The 18,445-nt window shown below is 49.8% G+C and overlaps 1 long non-coding RNA gene across 1 annotated transcript; it reads right to left on the bottom strand.

The window, feature by feature from the left end:
- Positions 1-210: 210 nt before the first annotated feature.
- On the bottom strand, positions 211-13,057 carry LOC138924867 (uncharacterized). The gene is made up of 2 exons (XR_011440212.1): positions 12,952-13,057; positions 211-3,331 (listed from the first exon to the last, which is right to left on the bottom strand). It is a non-coding gene; the product is annotated as an uncharacterized lncRNA (long non-coding RNA).
- Between the last annotated feature and the right edge of the window lie 5,388 nt (positions 13,058-18,445).

The following is an 18,445-nucleotide window of genomic DNA, read 5'->3' as shown; positions in this document are numbered from 1 at the left end:
CGGAAGGCGTCCCCCGCGCCCTGGGCTCTCCGAACGTGTCTGACAAAGAGCAACTCAGAAGGCTCGTCTGGAACCCGAAGCAACTTGAATCAGGAGACACTTCCTCACTTTCCCTTGAAGAAATGGGGACATTCCATCATGGCGCCTGACAGCTCCTACCTGTTGAGTTTCTAGAGGAATCCAAAATCAGGCAGAGCCTAGGGTGGTGAATTTCAGGGAGTCACTGGAATTTTATTTTAAACAAAATGAACCCAAGGCATGAAGAAGCTCAAGTTTTCCAGAGAAAGGAAAAGTCATCTGACACAGACATAGGGGGGCCTGACACCTGCTCTTTTCTCTTTCTGTGCAGTTGGATTCCAGGAGGACATACCCGGGTGGAGCGTCTGTTTCCTGAGAGTCCGGGCCCTGGCGCCTCCACAGGATCTGCTGGAGGTGCCGTGATTTAGTCAGGGTGCGACGAAGGGCCAGCGCTTTCTACCTGCTGTCCAGGCTCCTGCTCTTTCTCCCGCTCCCTCAGTTCTTTGAGTTTTTCACCCTGGGATCTCTTCCCAGCACGAGGATTTTCAGGGAGAGTTCTAACCAGCAACGGAAAGGACTCATCTCACAAGATAGTCTAAGCGTCTCGGGCTTGCAGCCAGGCGCAGAAAGTGTGGAAACGGGCAGGTCCAGGGAAGGAAGGATGTCCTGACCTAGCGAGGAGGAATCCTGAGCAGACCTGTGGGGACCTCGCTCACGCTCAGAAAGGGTGTGGCTGAATCTCTAGCGAAGATGGATGCTGAGGGGAAACTGCTGAAATCACACACATGCACAGGGACACAAGCACACACACGCACAGGGAACGGGAGAAAAGAAGACGGAGGGGAAAACGGAGATGGTTTAGACCAGCAACTCGTATGAATGAGCTGCTGGGCAGGACTTGAAGGAATTGCATGGTGAGTTATGAAAATCCATCTAAAATTTAATTTAACTTAAAAATCTGAAAGAGGATACAGAATCTATTTTCCTGAGTGTGTATATAAACAGAGGAGTTCGTGTTTTATCATGAATAGAGAGTAGAACAACTTGTAAAACGAGTCCTTCCCATCTCTGGTTAGCACACTCCCTTTTCTCCTGAACTGGAGCTTCACAAACCGTGAAGAGTGTGTGTGAGTGTGTGTGTTGAATTACTGTCTAGATAAACGTGCACTTCGTGTCGCATTGATTTTCTGGTAATTCAACCCCGACTCCTGGCAAAGCATCCTGGGACATTCCAGACTCATGAACGCTGTTCTGGAAGGTCACATCACAGTCGAGATGAGCAGAAGCCCAAGTGCGTTTCAAATAATTCCTGGATTCCTCTTAAAATCAGGAAACAGAGCTCTTGCCCTGCTTTTTCTCCTATTCGAGTAAGTGTCTTTCGTTAAATTGCTAGTATTTTAAGAATTTGACCTAATCCTCAAAATACTTCCGTGGGAAATGTGACAAGTGTTACCAATACAATTCTCCAGGGATTAAAGAGAATGCACTGTGCAGGCCAGCGATGGAAGTGAACACAGGTGCCGAATTTCACGACCACAGTTTAGTGGGCGGTCCATCGCACGCCGTCATTTCCTTGCCTCTAGAAATCCGAAATACGCTGTGCTGCACTGAACCTTCAAACTTGAGATTTCTTTAACAAAAATAAAAGGAAGCTATGCTATTAGATTCCTCTTCACGCAGCACCAGATCAGTCAATTCAGTGAAGAAGAAAAGAGATGATCTAACAACCAGCACTAAATCAGTCAAAATCGCCTGGAGTTGGGTCAGCTGGCTGCAATGAGAGCAGGGCCGCCCTTCCTCCCCCGGATCCTCTCCCTCGTCCCCAGCGTCGTTTCTCCAACACCCTACATTCTATTTCTGCCCATTTTAGCTAAAGCTAATGGGTCTTAGTTCTATCAACACCACAGCCACTAAATAGTGACGGTGCATGTGAGCACATGCCCATCTAGGCTCGTCGCCTGTAGAGATAGGTACTGTTATCATCCCCACTTTACTGATGAGGAAATGCGGGCCTGGACTCAGTCCCATGACTGCCTAACTCCAGGGAGGTGGCCGGCCCTCACAAAGTTTACCTTCCAGTGAAGTCCTTGCTGAAATTCAGAGCCCTGGGACTCAGGACAGGGAGCGGTTGGCCAGGGGTCTGTTTTTGAGCCCATCATCTGTGTTTGGACTTTGTTCTACCCTAAGTTTAACTCCCGCTCTGCAACTTTACCAGCTATGTGACCTTGAGCAACTAAAGTAAACTTCTCTTAGCCGTTTCCACGCAGCTGTGTGCCTAGAAAGAAAAGGAGATGAGGAGGTGCCGCCCAGCTGTCTTTGCTGTTACGGTGAAGGTCGCATGGTGTTTTCTTTGTATACATGATGGCTGACACCCAGGAAGGATTCAATAGATGTTTTCCAAGTGAAGAAAAAAATGAGGTGGGTTCATTAGGATGGGGTGGATTCCAGCCTCAAAAGGGAGGTTCTCCGGGTAGACGTGAGACGAGAGGCAGGGAGTTATTTAGAGGAAATGAGAATTCAAGGAGCTGACTGGAATTGTCGGTCTGTGTTTGTCTTCTGACCCAGTGACTGAGTGGTAATGCTGTGTGCAGAGTCCGTCTTCGCTACCTCACTTACTTTTCCTCTTTTAGTGAATTGCTTCTTTCCTTATTCGATTCCCTTCTGCTTATATTCGTCTCTTCTCCAGGGAGTGTGCCAAAGGTTTTCCAGATTCTGATCCTGCTCTTGCTGCGGTGTCATCAACTGACTTAGGAACACTGCCACTCGGCAAGGCGTTAGCGGCTCAGCCCAGCATAATCAACTTCAGCTTGGCTTTGGGACAGAAAAAATGCCACACAGACACCCACTTCAAAGACACTTCTTCCATAAAATGAGCAGTCCCCTAACCAGGAGAACACCAAGGCGGTGCTCACGATGGCAGCAGCAGAAATTCATCTCCATCCACAAACTCGAGGGTACCAGAATTATTCCCTCTGCGTTTGCTCACTTCCTTTAAATCAACTCCATTTTTTCTGTAAGCTCCCATCCCACCTGTCTGGGGCAAGGTTTCCTTTGAGATGTCATTGGAGGCTGAATCTGCTCCCAAGATAAGACCAGAATGCAGGAGAATTCTTGGGTCTCAGAACCGGGGGAGGTCCCCAATCTCCAGTTTGTCCCAGTTCCTCCTGAGTTCCTTGTTGCCCAAACTGTCTGTGCTTAGGGCGTCTCTGCTGCGCTCCGAGCTGCAGTGGTCAGCCTCCCGAAGACACTCCATGGCCATCCCAGGTGAGGTCTTGCCTTCGTGGAGGTGTTCAAGGAGTCAAGGTTGGGAGTCCTGGTGGGGAAGAACACAGTCAATGGCTGGTACTAAGGTTTGGTGTCACCCTCGTGATTACTGCCAAGGAACTGTCGGTCTGACCCAGGTGGCCTTTGCAACCTCAGTGTGGATGTCAACACGGTGGCTGTCGACGGACAGACCTCAGCTCAAGCACTCTTGCTGCGGGGCACTTTCAGCAGAAAATTCCACAGCACCTCGGAATCCAAGTCCACACGGCGGAAAGGAGTCTGACCTGCGCCACGTGACAGTAAAGCAGGGAACCCAGCGCCGAGAGGGACGGGCAAGCGCGGCCCACACACAGCCGCCGCCTGGAGACCTTCAGCCCAGCACCCACTTAGACCCGGCTAGTTCACACCCCACGGCCTATCTGCTCCACTTCGTTCACCTGTCGTAAGCGCTATAATTACGTCGTCATAGCACGTTACTGTCACTAATCTAACCGCATTGTCAGTGCTAAGTCTGAAAGCAGCAGGAATACACTTCAGCCAGACGTCACTGTCTTCACCCACAGAGGAAACGTGGCCGTTTCACAGAGAACCAAACTGGAGTTCCTCAAGGGTGTTGGACTTTAATCATCACCAAATGTTGCACAAAAGTCTCGCTAAGAGACTAGATTTCACATTCTGGGCACTTGGTAACGGTGATAACAAGATGATCTCACGTGTGTAGCAAAGCAACTCCACCCCAGCCAGTCTGACCACCATCACAGCTCAGCGTGACAGAGGGAGCGGCTCGCTATTAATCCATTATGCAGGAGGGAGCACTGAGAGACTATGCCACTTCCCCAGGGCCGTATATCTGTATTAAGTGAAACAGTACAACAGGCCATTGCCTAAAAGCCTTTAATCCTTTCTGTTATTGGTTTGCATGCGTTTTGACTCATTAAAGGATACTGTTTCCATTTTCCCATTGGTTCAAGGACAACGCCTGGATTTAATATTCTTTCTACAAAGTCCTCAGAGTCTGTTCTTTTGAATGAAGGGTTTCTGCCAACAGTTCACCCTGCGGACGCCTCCTGGGACGGCAAAGGCAAGACAGCGTGGATTTGGAGCTGACATGTTTTATTTGTCAAGGAACAGAAGCTACTTGGTATTTTTGCAGAATGGATCATTCACAGTCAAGACAGATCATTGGAGAGACTTTATCTGTTATTAAGCACCAGCCGTTTCCAGAATCCAGAAGGGAGAAGGAGTCGGTCACTGGGATTGTATGTTTGTGTCATAACCTTGATCAGGCATCAAGAGAATGGAGAAGATTTTGGAAGTCTGGAATTCCAACAGATTTGCAGGGCCAGGCAAAGGCCTGGAGTCTGAGCATAGTAGGGAGGCCGAGGGCATATCAGATTTCTGATGGGAGGAGGCAGATGGGTGATGCATGAATTCAGAGGTAGGTCTACAAACAGGCCCTGCTCAAAGGGGATAGGACAACAAGACGGGTAGGAAAACGGGTCAAGCCAAGGTCTGTGTCTTGAGCTCCTTCCATCCTATCAGGGAAGATATGACACAGCTAGTAGGTATGATAGCCAGGACCGCCACCTAGGCCGTCTAGCTCCAGAGTCCCCAGGCCCTTAATGGCCCAGGGCATAACTGTAAGGCATTAAGAAAAGTGCCAGTTGAGTACCACATGGGAGCAGAAGGAGGGAGAGAGGCAGGCAGATGCCATTCTACCTGGAGGAATGAGGACAGCTTCAGAGAATAAGGAACGCTCCACAGAGGGGTGCATTTGAACTGGGCTTGGATGCTGGGGAAAAATTTTGACAGGAGACAAGAGTGTGAATGACGGAAAAGCCCCATCTAAACTGGCTTAGGTGAAGAGGACATGTTTTGGCTCACACGTCTGAAAAATCTAGCGATAGTTCTGGCTCTGGGCTCCGTTTGGTCAGGGCTGTCTAACAGCGTTGTAGGGACAGAAAGAAAACTTCCTCTGCTAGCCTGACTTCTCCAGCTGGAGCCCTACAAGTTAGACCGAGAAAAAACACATTAATAAGAGAAAAACGGAGTTTATTAACATGTGCAGGAGTTTATTAACTCGGAGTTTAATTAATTAATAAATTGATGAGGGAGTTTATAACATGCACTCAAAGGGGTGGTTAGCCCCTGGGTTGGTAGCATTTTAACGAAGAGTGGTACATCTGCAGAGAAGTGAAGAGGCAAAGGCAAAGGTTTGGGCTTCCCAGGGCAGCAGACTCGGGAGGTCAATTCATGGGGAATCCAAGGAGGAAGGTTGTCTGTGCAGGTTCATCTCGGCACCAAGGCTCCTTCTCCTTCACGGCCGTGAAACTTCCCCGGGAGAGGAGCCCGAGGCAGTCCTCCTTTCTCAGAAGCTTCTACTCTTAGTCAGATGAAGCAGGCTCCAACAATGCTTCCTTCTGCCGCCGCTGATTCTCCTTTTCCTCCAACTCAAAACAACCTTTATGCCAACACGGCATATTTTAATCCCTCAGCATCTTCAGGACCTGGTTTCTCACTCTCTCTTAGCTCTGCTTTGGGCCTTGTTGGCCCCTCCCTGAGGTGGGCTCTGTCCTCCTGATGGCAAGATGGCTGCAGCAGTCCAACGGCTGCGTTCTTAACCCCTGCACCTGACTTCCTTCCCTGCGAAGGAGCTCAGGCTGCATCCTGAGGAGACAAGTTCTTCTGTGGAAACAGTAAATCAACTGCCTGTGTATTTCTGTACCCCAATATTAGAATATCTCTATTCAATAGTCTGAATTTACCTATGTACTTGCTCCAGCCTCAGGCTCCTTGGCCTGTATGGTGTGTGTGGAGGTGGGCACTGAACCCAGTTGGCTGGGCCTCAATCTAGAAATGGCTCCCCAACCCCTGTGGTTCCAGATGCCGTCTCCCGAGAGGAAGCCATCCAATGAGAAACCGGAGGAGCGCTGGACGTGGCAGGATCCTGCAGCCGGTCTCCACCGCCCACTTTGTGCACACTGACTCCTGGTAAAGCCAGATCAGCCCGCCCTGAAGGTTTTACCAGCCTGAACTACTTTTCTCCAGTTGTGCAGTAGTTTTTGTCTCTCCTGGGAGAGGAGCACTGATCTACCAAAGATTTTTCATTCCACAAATAGGGGGCCGCTTAAGTGCACAAGGATTCCACCAAGTGCCGCGGACACAGCCCCGACCTCCACGGGGCAAAGCGAGGAGGAAGGACTGACCGGCACTTCAGAACCGCAGTTCAGAGTCACTTCAGAGGCTCAATTCGGAATTTCAGAACGTGCCTCCCTCGTTCTGTAGTAAGAGCCTGTCGTCTGGCACTATATGACGAACCCCTTAAATGATGACCACACAGAGTCCAGGGCCCAGTTCCTGAGCAAACGCTTTCCTCCCTCATCTACCAGTTAGAACTGGAATTTATCTGTAATCCTGGCTGTTTCAGGATCTCTGCCACTGCTATGTCCACAGAGAGTTTCATGGCAGGTGATGGCTGAGGGTGCTGGTTCTAGAATCAGGAGACCTGGATTTGATCCCCACTTCCACCACTGCCAGCTGTACAAACAGGGCAAGTATCTTATCTCTGTAAACCTCAGTTTACCCAGACAAAAACAGAGATTGCAGTAGTACCCCATTTATAGGTTATCATGTGAGGGTTATTAAATAATATGAAGGGGCTAAGAATATGCCACCCAAAATATGCCACTTTGGCATAGGATTATTTTGAGCTGAAGGCAATTGAGAAACAATAGATGCAGAACAAAGCTCTCCACTTCGTCCTATTTGCCTAAAAGCAGGGCATGAATCTCCCTTCGTGGAGGTGCCCCTGCCCCACATTCTTGTACCAGGAAGGGTGGAAGGACTTCATCCCCAGAGACAACTCCAGACTCATCTGTCAGAGGCGGCACCTGGAGGAATCTGCATTACAAACCTTACTAAAATGATCAACGCTTATCTGCCATTGCTGTCCCTGTACATTTACCTCCCACAGGGGACCACCCCTAGAAGCTCAAATCCTTTTCCTCCTTCTTGTCGTGTCTCTACATTTGTTGCTCTTTGTTAAAATGGCACATAAGCTTCCAGGTCTGTCTACCTCTTTGGAGTTTACTCTTCACTTCTGTGAAGGCTCCCATATTTATAGGAAATAAACCTTTTTCTCCTGCTACTCTGTCCTTTATCAGTTTATTTTTCAGGGGCTCAGCTACTAAAACTGAGAGAGTAGAGGAAAAAGGTTTTTTTCTCCCCACAAATATCACATATTCAAAAAGTTTTGCTTACATCCTAGCAAAAGAATGAAGGTAGACCATTATCCTACACCATGCACAAATATTAACTAAAAATGGATTAAAGACTTGAATGTAAGACCTGAAACCATGAAATTTCTAGAAGAAAACATAGGCAGTACGCTCTTTGACATCGGTCTTAGCAGCATTTTTTCAAATACCATGTCTGACCTGACAAGGAAAACAAAAGAAAAAATATACAAATGGGACTACATCAAACTAAAAAGCTTCTGCACAGCAAAGTAAACCATCAACAAAACAAAAAGACAGCCTAACAATTGGGAGAAGATATTTGCAAACCATATATCTGATATTTTGGTTAATATCCAAAATATACAAAGAACATCTCAACAACAAAAAAACCAACAACCCAATTAAAAAATGAGCAAAAGATCTGAACAGAGATTTCTCCAAAGAAGATATATGGATGGCCAACAGGCTTATGAAAAGATGCTCAATATTATTAGCTATCAGGGAAATGCAAATGAAAACTGCAATGAGGTATCACCTCACTCCAGTCAGAATGGCTATAATTAAAAAGACAAGAAACAACAAGTGTTGGAGAGGGTGTGGAGAGAAGAGAACCCTCGTACACTGCTGGTGGAGTGCAAACTGGTGCAGCCACTATGGAAAGCAGTATGGAGTATCCTCAGAAAATTAAGAATAGATCTACCATATGATGCAGCTATCCCACTGCTGGGTATTTATCCAAAGAACTTGAAAACACAAATGCATAAAGATACATGCACCCCTATGAACATTGTGGCATTATTCACAAGAGGCAAGACTTGGAAGCAGCCTAGGTGCCCATCAAGGGATGAATGGATAAAGAAGATGTGGTATTTATACACAATGGAATGCTACTCAGCCATAAGAAATGATGAAATCCAGCCATTTGTGACAACATGGATGGACCTTGAGGGTATTATGCTGAGTGAAATAAGTCAGAGGGAGAAAGTCAAATACCTATGATCTCACTCATAAGTAGAAGATAAAAACAGTGACAAACAAACGCATAGCAACAGAGATTGGATTAGTGGTTACCAGAGGCGAAGTGGGAAGGCAGGAGGGTGAAAGGGGTGATTAGGCACGTGGGTGCGGTGATGGATATAATTAGTCTTTGGGTGGTGAACGTGATGTAATCTACACAGAATTTGAAATATAATGTACACTGGAAAGTTATATAAAATTATAACCCAATGTTAATGCAATTTAAAAAAATAAAGTTATAAACAGTATCCTTGACTCATTTCTGGCTACTTTTTCCTAAAGGTGGCTTCTAGTTAGCTCCTGCGGCCTATGAAGCAAATTGTGATGAACTTCTTCATAACTTTCTTCAGATTCAACACTTACAGGGAGCTTGGTGCGTGAGCCCCCAGTGTGAACTACGCACGGTTCCTATCTCCATTTACAGACGAGGAAACAAGACTCAGCGACGTGGAATAACAGAGCCCAGAAAACAACAACAATAACAACAAACACTCGCAGAAAATAGAATCCTACCTCCAGGCTCAGCAATGAGTGATTTTCGCATTCAGAATAATGAAAACACAGAATGTGAGTTGTTATAAAATTTTGGTAGAAATGTATTTCAGGATGCGGTAAAAGGAAGGAGAGCTAAAATCCTCATCCACTTCCACATCTAAAATCGATGAACGATAGCAGCATATGCATATTATTTAGAAAAGTGGACCCAGTTCAAGAACGGGGAGCTAACAGGGTAGAAGAGAGTTGCCTCTGGAAAGTGGGCCAGTGTGCCCCGGAGAACGGAGCTCCAGCCCTAAGCCCCCTCGTCCCCTTCACCTTCGCAGATCCTGGGCAGGTGTTGCTGTGTTAAAACAACATTTGTGGGGCCGGCCCCGTGGCCGAGTGGTTAAGTTCGCGCGCTCTGCTGCAGGCGGGCCCAGGGTTTCGTTGGTTCGAATCCCGGATGCAGACATGGCACCACTCATCAAACCACGCTGAGACAGCGTCCCACATGCCACAACTAGGAGGACCCACGATGAAGAATATACAACTATGTACCAGGGGGCTTTGGGGAGAAAAAGGAAAAAACATAAAAATAAAAAAAAATAAATAAAAACAACATTCGTTTCATTGAACTTGGTCCATAAATCAGTGCACTGGAATCAGCATCACTAGCTCCTCCTGCCCTGAGTGAAGGCAGAGGATCCGAGCCTCGCCCAGCCCGCACGCTCCACGGCCTGGAGCCCTTTGTCCTGTGTAATCCAGGCACGGTTGCTGGGGCAGTGACTTTCCTGGGGCGAGAGTGGGTAGGAAGGTCTATTTTCAATGTTTCCGGGTTTTCTGCACACACAGGCTTCACATACAGGAGAAGTTATTGACAATATTGTTGAAGGAGGAATTATTTGATGACATGGAAATAATTTGCAAGAAGAGGGTTAGTTTTTAAGGGAATATACCCCTTAAATTGCCACTAACGACCATCAATTTTCATTCCAAATGGAGAGAAGCAGGGCGGTGAAACGGTGAGCTCCTCTTGCTCCATCAGGATGGGTGATGGCCCCTCTGGAGTTGGCTCACCTCCTCCCTCGAATCCATCTGCACGTCTTCGGTGTTTGTTTGCACTGCAGACGTAATAAAAGATTTTTATTTCTCTCTGTGCGTATCCATCAGCTGCGCACCGATACCTCACCTGAAACGTGAAGACTGGGAGAGGCAGCGCCAGACAAAAGTGCCGAAGCTGAGAGCCAGAGTTCTCGGAGACAAAGGCCTCTAGCTCCAGTGCACACAGAGCCGCACTACTTCAGCAGACGGGTCAGCGGCAAGGCAGGCGGCCCCACCCGGGTAACCAGACCCGACCGTCCTTGGGGACAGAGATCCAACAGCACTAACTGCAGCCAGGTAAACTATGTTGATTCCAAAACCAGCACTCGGGCCGGGTTGGGAACTTACGCCTGGGGAGAGCAGTACCATGCCCTGGGCTTTGGGGGCACCCCGGATCTGCATGCCAGGCGCCCCTTAGTCGGCTCTGCAGCCCTGTGGCTCAGCTCAGGGCTCCTGGCCTTCTGTCAACACGCCCAGGCTCTCCAGGCCGAGGACCAATAGGGAACGCAGGTACATCGTGGTGGCCCCTGCTGTCACTCCTGCCCACGGAACTGTGTGAAATACCCAGAACTTTCCAGACCCGAGTGGCAGTGAGAGTGGTGGACACACTCTCAACACCCATCGCAGTAGAACCGAAGTCAGAGCCCGCTACTGCCGGTCTTACGACATCTGTCTGGTCGTCCACTCATCAATGTGCTGCACAGCAAAGGCCCCACGATTGTTGGCCAATGGGTGTGAAATCACTCAAAGATAAGGAGGTCGGACTATCTGACTGGAATAATGATGCTCGCTAACGTTTATTGAGCTCTTCCTACGTGCTGGGCACTGTCGTGAATTAACGGAATCTTTCAGTTGTCACCAAAACCACAGCACCTCCTTCCAACACACAAGGAAAGCAGAGCATGAAGAGCCAAGCCCTGGCCCCGAAATCCTCGTTTGGTAGGAGGCAGAACCAGGGTGCAAAACTGCTACCCCCTGTCTTCACCCCTTCGCTCCGTCAGCTTCTGGCTTATACTCTTCTTCCTCTTCTTCTTTTGTTAATTGTCATTCTCAGTGGGAAGAGACTTGATCTCTTATTCCAGTTCCATAGACACTGTCTGTCTTACTTCTCACAGCTTGGTCCTCTGTGTGTTGGTCAATGCCGGAGCCTCCAAACATCCGTGAAAAGCTTACTTACAATTCAGATACAAGACACGGGAATGTGGTACCCACCCGAGGACAAGGTATGAAGTGGAGAGGCACAGCAGGGATGCTGGACGACACAATCACCAACCTAAACCTGCTAATGTGCTAACATCAAGAGCAGGTCTAACAAGACAAGGCTGAGAACACACAGCCGTGAGCGGCTGAACCAGAGCTCTGAAGTCAAACGCCCTCACGTGTCAGTTCCCTGGGGAACGTCCCCGGCAGAGAGCTGATGTGGCAGGAGCCGTAGCGTGTGGGAGGAAGAGCCCAGGGCTGAGATTCAGAGGACGGAGGGTCGATCTCCCTGGTTCCACACCCTCAGAGAGTCTGTTTACCTCGCTGGACCTGCCTCCACTTCTGTGAGATGGGGTGGTCTCAAGTACCCCACAGGCTGGTCATGAGGATTGAATGGAGGACACAGCAAAACAGTGAAAACTCTCAAGATTGCCACAAGCGGGTCCGCAGGCCAGCAGCATCAGCATCACTCAGAGCTTGTGAAAAAAGGCACGTCCTCAGCCTCACCCTGACCACTGAGCTAGGACCCGCACTTCAGCAGGCTCCCCGGCCAGTCGCGGACACACTGAAGATGGAGATCCCTGCCTGGAGGCAGGGGGCACATCCAGCCTCCTGTCACCTGGGCTCTTTTCCTTTCACATATGGCCGATGAAAGACAGCATGGCCAAGCTGAAAGGACTGGCCTCTCAAAGGTGTGCGTATCCTCTTCCCTGGGTCCTGCTGAGTCTCCAGGTGTGACTGAGCAGGTGACTCCTGGAGAGCAGCTCCCTTTGCTCAGGAAAGGACCACAGGAGAGAGCGGCCACTTTTGAGGTAGGAGCACCAATAAAAACATCTCTCAGCTCCGGGAAAGGTTGTTAAGTCTGAGACTGACTGTCAGTAGCAGCCAAAGGGGAGTGGAGGTGGGTTTTAACCTTCCTGCCCAGAGTTCCCAAGGCAGTAACTACAGGGAGCCTCTTGGAGCGGGGGCCCTTGTCATAAATTTGTCTTTTCTTAGATCCCTGCTGTGTATGAAAGACGCATAGCAGGTGCTCCACGAGCAGCTGTCAGCTGGGTAATTCTCCATCAGCTCCTAACAGTTCAAGGACCTTCCACAGGACGACAGCCGCGGCTGGATGGACAGAATGCGAGGACTCCTTGATGTGAGGCCAGTGATGGGGCTCGGGACACGCTATCCAACAACATGGAACCTTGGCATATTGAATGTTTCATTCAGAAAACAGCCAAACAGGACCTCTTCCCCCCAAGCCCCGTGGCCCTTCTCCTCTGAATCAGGTCGCAAAGCCTGAGCAAGAGGGGCCCTCCCTCCCCCGGGGGAGTGGAGCATCCTTATCTCTGAAGATGGGGGACACGGAGAAGAATCCGACAGACCCACGGGCCGAGTGCCTCTGTTCACGGCACTCACATGCTCCCTGCCTCCCTGCACATTTCTACCCGACTGCCCGCCCTCGCCAACCGGCGTGAAGACCCCTGGGTTTGACTGTCTCCTCAGGGCTTCATATCCTAAGGACGGCTCCCATGTCACATAAAATTTGTGTGCTTTTCTGTCAATCTGCCTCTGTCAGTTTCATTCTCAGACACAGGCAGGGACCCTAAGAGGGTCAAGGAAAACTACTTCCTGCCTCAAACCAGCTTACCTCCGTCTTACGTGCGTAGACACACGTACACCACTGTTCCTTCTTTTCAACACTGCTGTCGTTTCTCCATCTTCCATTCCCGGGTCAAAAATTAACCACATGAACACATATATTTTAATAACCTGTCAAGAGTCATGATGGAAGTGGGATGATTCCATTTGTAAATCACTATTTACAAAAAAAAAATTCTTTGCCTTTCAATTGTTTTAAATAGATGCCCTAATTTGGTTTGTGTAAGAAACAGTCTGTTCCAGAAAGTCTATGACTAGGACTTGATTTAAATACTAAAACACCTTAAAGACCTGTTAGTGCCCCGACTTAAATAATTGTGCATTGTTCTAAAACTTCAAAGTCAGAGATCTGTGCTGGGCAGACGTGGGTCAGGAGAGAGCGTGTGGCTGGAGAGCGCCCAGCGATTACGTGCTCCTCAGGAGTGGGCCTCCTAGGTTGATTGGTTGTTTTTGCTCTTGCCCAGAAGAAAAAGGAAGCAAACACATTGGAGGGGCCGGGAACACCCTCTCCTTGAAAAGTGAGCTCCAGCTGCAGCCACGTGGTGGAACCGCAGAGTGGCCTGGTGGCTTGGTCATCCAGATCCTCAGGTCGGAACAGGGAGTGGAGGCAGAGGTGTGTCCTGAGATGCATTCCCATTTCCAAAAAGGTTCCATACGAGCTGACTCTGCCCTCTCTCAGTAGGATTAGATGAAGCGCTGTTGGTGAACAGTGGGAAGCCTGTCAGAGGTGCCCACACACTCACCTGTGTTTATTTACACCTGTCCCAAAATCTACATTCACCCAGGAGTCAAGCATGTCTGGCCATGGGGTGAGTCTCCAGGGTCTTTTAAACAAGAGAGGCCGGGGGCACATCCTGGGGAAGCAAGCAGAGGTCCACAAGTTTAGGACAAAGAGCAGCCTCCTGGGAGGCGTTTTAATTAAGCCCAACCTTCAGATCATCCCCTGAAGCAGCGGCTTGAATTCAGTCATGGCTGACTCCTCGAAAGAGCTACCTCAGAGCAGGCTCGGTGGAGCACGAGGCCCCGCTCCTCTGGAGGCCGTGGGGGCGGACAGAGCCCTCAGCCCAGGCCAGGCAGAGGCCGCCAAGGCGCAGACGCTGGTGGCCAGGAACAGCAGTCCCGTCAGCAGTGTCCGTGGCACCTTTGCTGGTATCATATGTGAGCCTCTGAATTTGTCCGTGGTGCCACCAGAGATGGTCCCCAAGGAGCCAAAAGGAGAAAAGGAGAATGGCAGCTGTCACATCACGACGAAGGACAGCTTTTGCTTCCCTCCTCCCACTGAGATGAGCCGGATGCAGGAAGCACAGTACACAAGAGAAAAGTCGAAGCTGGTGGAAGCACGAGCTCCCAGGCTGGGGTTCAGCCACCCGTGCTCCAGAAGGCCAGACGAGGCTCTTACAACAAGACTCCGCTACTCCGTTGGCTGCAGTTACGATTCAAACTTATGAATCACAGATTTTCTTTTCTATATTTATACATTTTTTTGTTGGATTCAATTTCACTTTTAATTCTCTCTTCTCCTCCAGCACAATGGTGCTGCTTGTCTCTAGTACGATGTATGTCAATTAAGCCTCAATTTTTAAAAAAATAAATGAAACTTAAAGAATAAAATAAAATGGATATTACAAAAAATGATAGTACTATAACTTGAAGGGAAAAAAAAGAAATTTTCAGCCACCTCAGTTGCTGCCAAAACCTCTGCCACAGCTGCTGAGCCACACATACGCCCCAAGACGGGCCCACTGTTCTCCACCACATTTTCCTTTGAGCTTTTCCTAACAGAATTCTCACAGTCACTCCTTCTCCGTCCATGTTAGTGTGTTGTTCGTGATCCACAGTGATGTGCAATGGGATGGTAATCATCTCTACCCCTCGGAAATACAGGGATCGGACGAGACGAGGAGGCTGCACTGAGGATGCTCATCATTTCCTTCCCTCCCACTTTCCCCACTTGAAGAATTTGTCCACACCATCCCTGCCTAACAGGGGCCCTGCAGACCCCTTCCCCTCTCCCCTGGCAATTGCTGATCAAATCGCAGGTGGACGGCTGAGCCAGGCTGGACCAGTCAGGCTCTTTCACAGACATTCGAAATTGAGAGACTGGAGAACCAAGTTGGAAGTTGACGGAGATTTGGGGTCCAAGACGACATCTTGGGAAAGCCATTATGAATGCAAGCAAATGAGTGAGCAGAGCAGCTGGCCCACAGGAAGAAGGATGGAGCGGCCATGCAGAGAGAAGCAGGCCAGATGCCGTGCAGTCCCTGAGAGAGACAGAGAGAGATGGCGGGAGAAGCCTCTGTAACTGTCTAGTTCCCAGGAGGCCCCGTCAAATGGACTTCCCACATCTGGGGTGCAATTCTTCTATATTCTAATGTAATCAGCCCACCGTTCTTTAGCTACTGTAAGTTTTTGTTGTTTGTAAAAAAAAAAAAAGGAATAGAGAAATAATCATAAGACTGTAAAGTGGAAAGCACCATACAAATATGAGACTCGCTTTGTCTTTGATTGTCCCCTAGGACGGAGCAGCCCTTAGGGAGAGGAGGAATGTGTCAGCAGCCTGGGCTTCCAGGCAAGAGCAGCTCCACCTGCCACCCTCCAAACCCGGAAAATGCCCACCACCCTCGGGGACAAGGTCCCGGGGCCCAGCGTCTGCCAGCTGAGCGTCCTGTGTGGAAATGGTCAGAGGGCCTCCCTAGGGCTGGTGTCACCAGAGCTCGCAGGCTGTGCGGCAGAACCCAAGTTCGATGCAGCTGAGCAGAGCGGGAATGTGTTAGGCCACCTAACACCAGGCCCACGGCAGCTGCTGGGGGGCGGGGCATCTGGCTTAGAAATCTGTGCTTCTCCTCTCTTAGCCCCACCTGCCCATGTGTCAGCCTCGTTCTCAGGCGGGCGAGGCCCTCACATGGTAAGATGGCCCCTGCGGCCCCAGGCTTCTCCTTCCAGCTTAAGAACTCCCACAGGCAGGACCCTTTGCCTCCAGCTGCAGTCAGACTCCCAGGGATGGTCCTGACTGGCCTGGTTTGGGTCAGATGCTCATCCCTAAACCAAGCACATTGCTAAGGGAACGCAATAGTCCCTTTGCTCAGGCCTGGGTCCCATGTCCTTCTCAGGAGGGAGGGAGTGGTGTCAGCCTCGCCCGATTCATAGAGACTGAGAGCCAGGCAAGACGGTTTGCCAGAAGGAAATCGGGGTTGCTGTTACGGAAAGCAGGGGGAAGGCGGGGTGGGAAAGCTTGTCAGAGATGGTCCCCACTCCTCCCTCCATGAGCACCTGAGACTGAAAAATGAAAGTGGACTTTCTTTAGAGGGAAAAGCTCCATATTCTAAAGTGGGCAGAGCGAGCAGAAGCCTGTGGGCGCACGCCCCACGGCCCGGGCCTCAAGCTCCACACAGACAGTCAGGCCCCTCGTGGCGGGAGCACACCTGCCCGTGAGTCACCCGCCGGCCTGAGCTTGGCCTGCCACCCACAGTCTCCTGCCGGTTCCCTGAGTCACCCCGGCCCCACCCACTGGCTCTGCTCTTCCCACAGTTTCATGACTCTCTGGGGACAGATGGCCAGCTCCTGGAGCCACGGCAAAGAAGGAGTGCCATTCAGAAACAGGAGTGCCCCCACTGGCAGAGCGGCAGGAGGGTGGCTCAGCTGGGTGGGGCGGTAATTATCCACTGTGCAGCTGTGGCAGCACTTAAAATCAGAATCTTTCTTACAAAAAATGGATTCATAAGTAACTTCTACCTTTTTCCATTTCTCTGTTTGGAAACAAAAAACCACACACAAAAACAAAAACCTTTATGATCCTTTAGCTCAGACAGCTCAGGCGTCTCCTCGGGCTGGAAGCTTCCCCCACTGGCCTCCCCGCGTCTCCTCGGGGGCAGGATTCCCCACCCTGCCTCCCACCCTGCCTCGTACCCACGCAGCGCAGCATCAAGGCCGCCGTTGCATGCTGTCCGTGTGGTGTGACGGTCGTGTGCCGCCTCAGACAGGTCAGCTTCTCCCGCAGACCGGCCCTGTGTGGGGTCTGGCGCAGGGCGAGTCCTCCACGGATGCCTGAGCAAGCGAGTGGAAACGACCCACTGTCATGGGGCGGGGGATGAGCACGCGCGCGCTCTCCACACTGGAGGGCCTTCCTGGGGTGCGGGGCCTCCATAAAGCGGCTGAGAGCCTGTTTCTTCTGAACGTAACCGTGAGCGTGTTCTCTGCTGCAGAGAATTCCAGAGGCTGCTCCTGAGAGCCAAGAATGTCCACACTGAAAGTAAACGTTTTCCAGAAATTGAAGAGGATGAGAGGCCTGAGGTCTGATGCTCACTTCGGGGGAAAGCAGAGCAGCCTCATGGCGGTCCTGGCCGTGTGGCGTTCAGCTACAATGTGAGACGCTCCTTAAATGCTTTACAACTAATCTGCAGTTAATCTAGATACTCATGCAGTCGTGCAGAACAGAAAAGATTCAGAGCATAAATGTAAACGATAAATAATCAGATAGAGCTGACTATCAGAGGCTGGAATCCTCTAACAGACAATTGGCCATTTCATTTTCTGTTTTCTATTGGAAGTCATTTAGACGTGTTCAATGCCCTTGGAGAAGAGAATAAGAACATCCTATTGTTGCAGAGATTAGCAATAAGAAAAAATCACTGTGAAAGAGAGAGGAATTCACATCCATCTCACAGTGCCACCTTGCCATACACTCTGGTAAGTCGAGGAAATGTTTCTATTGACCCGCTTTTCACTTAATAAAGGCTGACTGAGCATCTATTGTGTGCTAGGCAACATGTTTCCAGGTGACGAAGACGGTGGATGGCAAGGCAAGTAACTCACCCTCAGCAGAGTGGACTGAAACCCATTAAAAGAAGTGAGAAACTTCCAACATCTTATTTACTGGTTCAAAACAACGTCTTCCCAGGGACCATTCTTAATGATTCTTGTGTTCACACAGCACCGTCCAGTTTACAAAGAGCTTCCACGTGTCTCATCTGGTGTCCACTGTGACCCTTAGTGGTCAGCGGGACTGTTATGGATCCAACTTTGCAACCAGGAAGGTGACGTGAAGTGTCCAAGACAACACACCAAGGCGAGTCATCGAGCCCGGACCGGAACCAGGTCTCCTGGCTCCAAATCTAGTTCTTTGTCCATTTACCCTGCATTGAGACAAGAGGTCAGACCAGCGCAGCTAAAAACGGCCTCGGAACTCTACTCTGGCAAAGACGTTATTTTTATAAAATGGGATCTCATTTATGTTTATGTGGGGCCATAAAGAAATTGAAGGATGGGGTTGGCCCCATGGCCAAGTGGTTAAGTTCGTGCGCTCCGCTTTGGCGGCCCAGCTAGCACCACTTATCAAGCCATGCTGAGGTGGCGTCCCACATGGCATAACCAGAAGGACCTACAATCAGAATATACGACTCGAATAGACAACCATGTAGTCAGGGGCTTTGGGGAGAAGAAGAAGGAAAAGAAAAGAAGATTGGCAACAGATGTTAGCTCAGGGC

Source organism: Equus caballus, chromosome 6 (assembly GCF_041296265.1).
Source record: "Equus caballus isolate H_3958 breed thoroughbred chromosome 6, TB-T2T, whole genome shotgun sequence".
NCBI classification, from domain to species: Eukaryota; Metazoa; Chordata; class Mammalia; order Perissodactyla; family Equidae; genus Equus; species Equus caballus.
The sequence above is the reverse complement of the archived record's forward strand: the minus strand, read 5'-3'. Positions and strand labels throughout refer to the sequence as shown.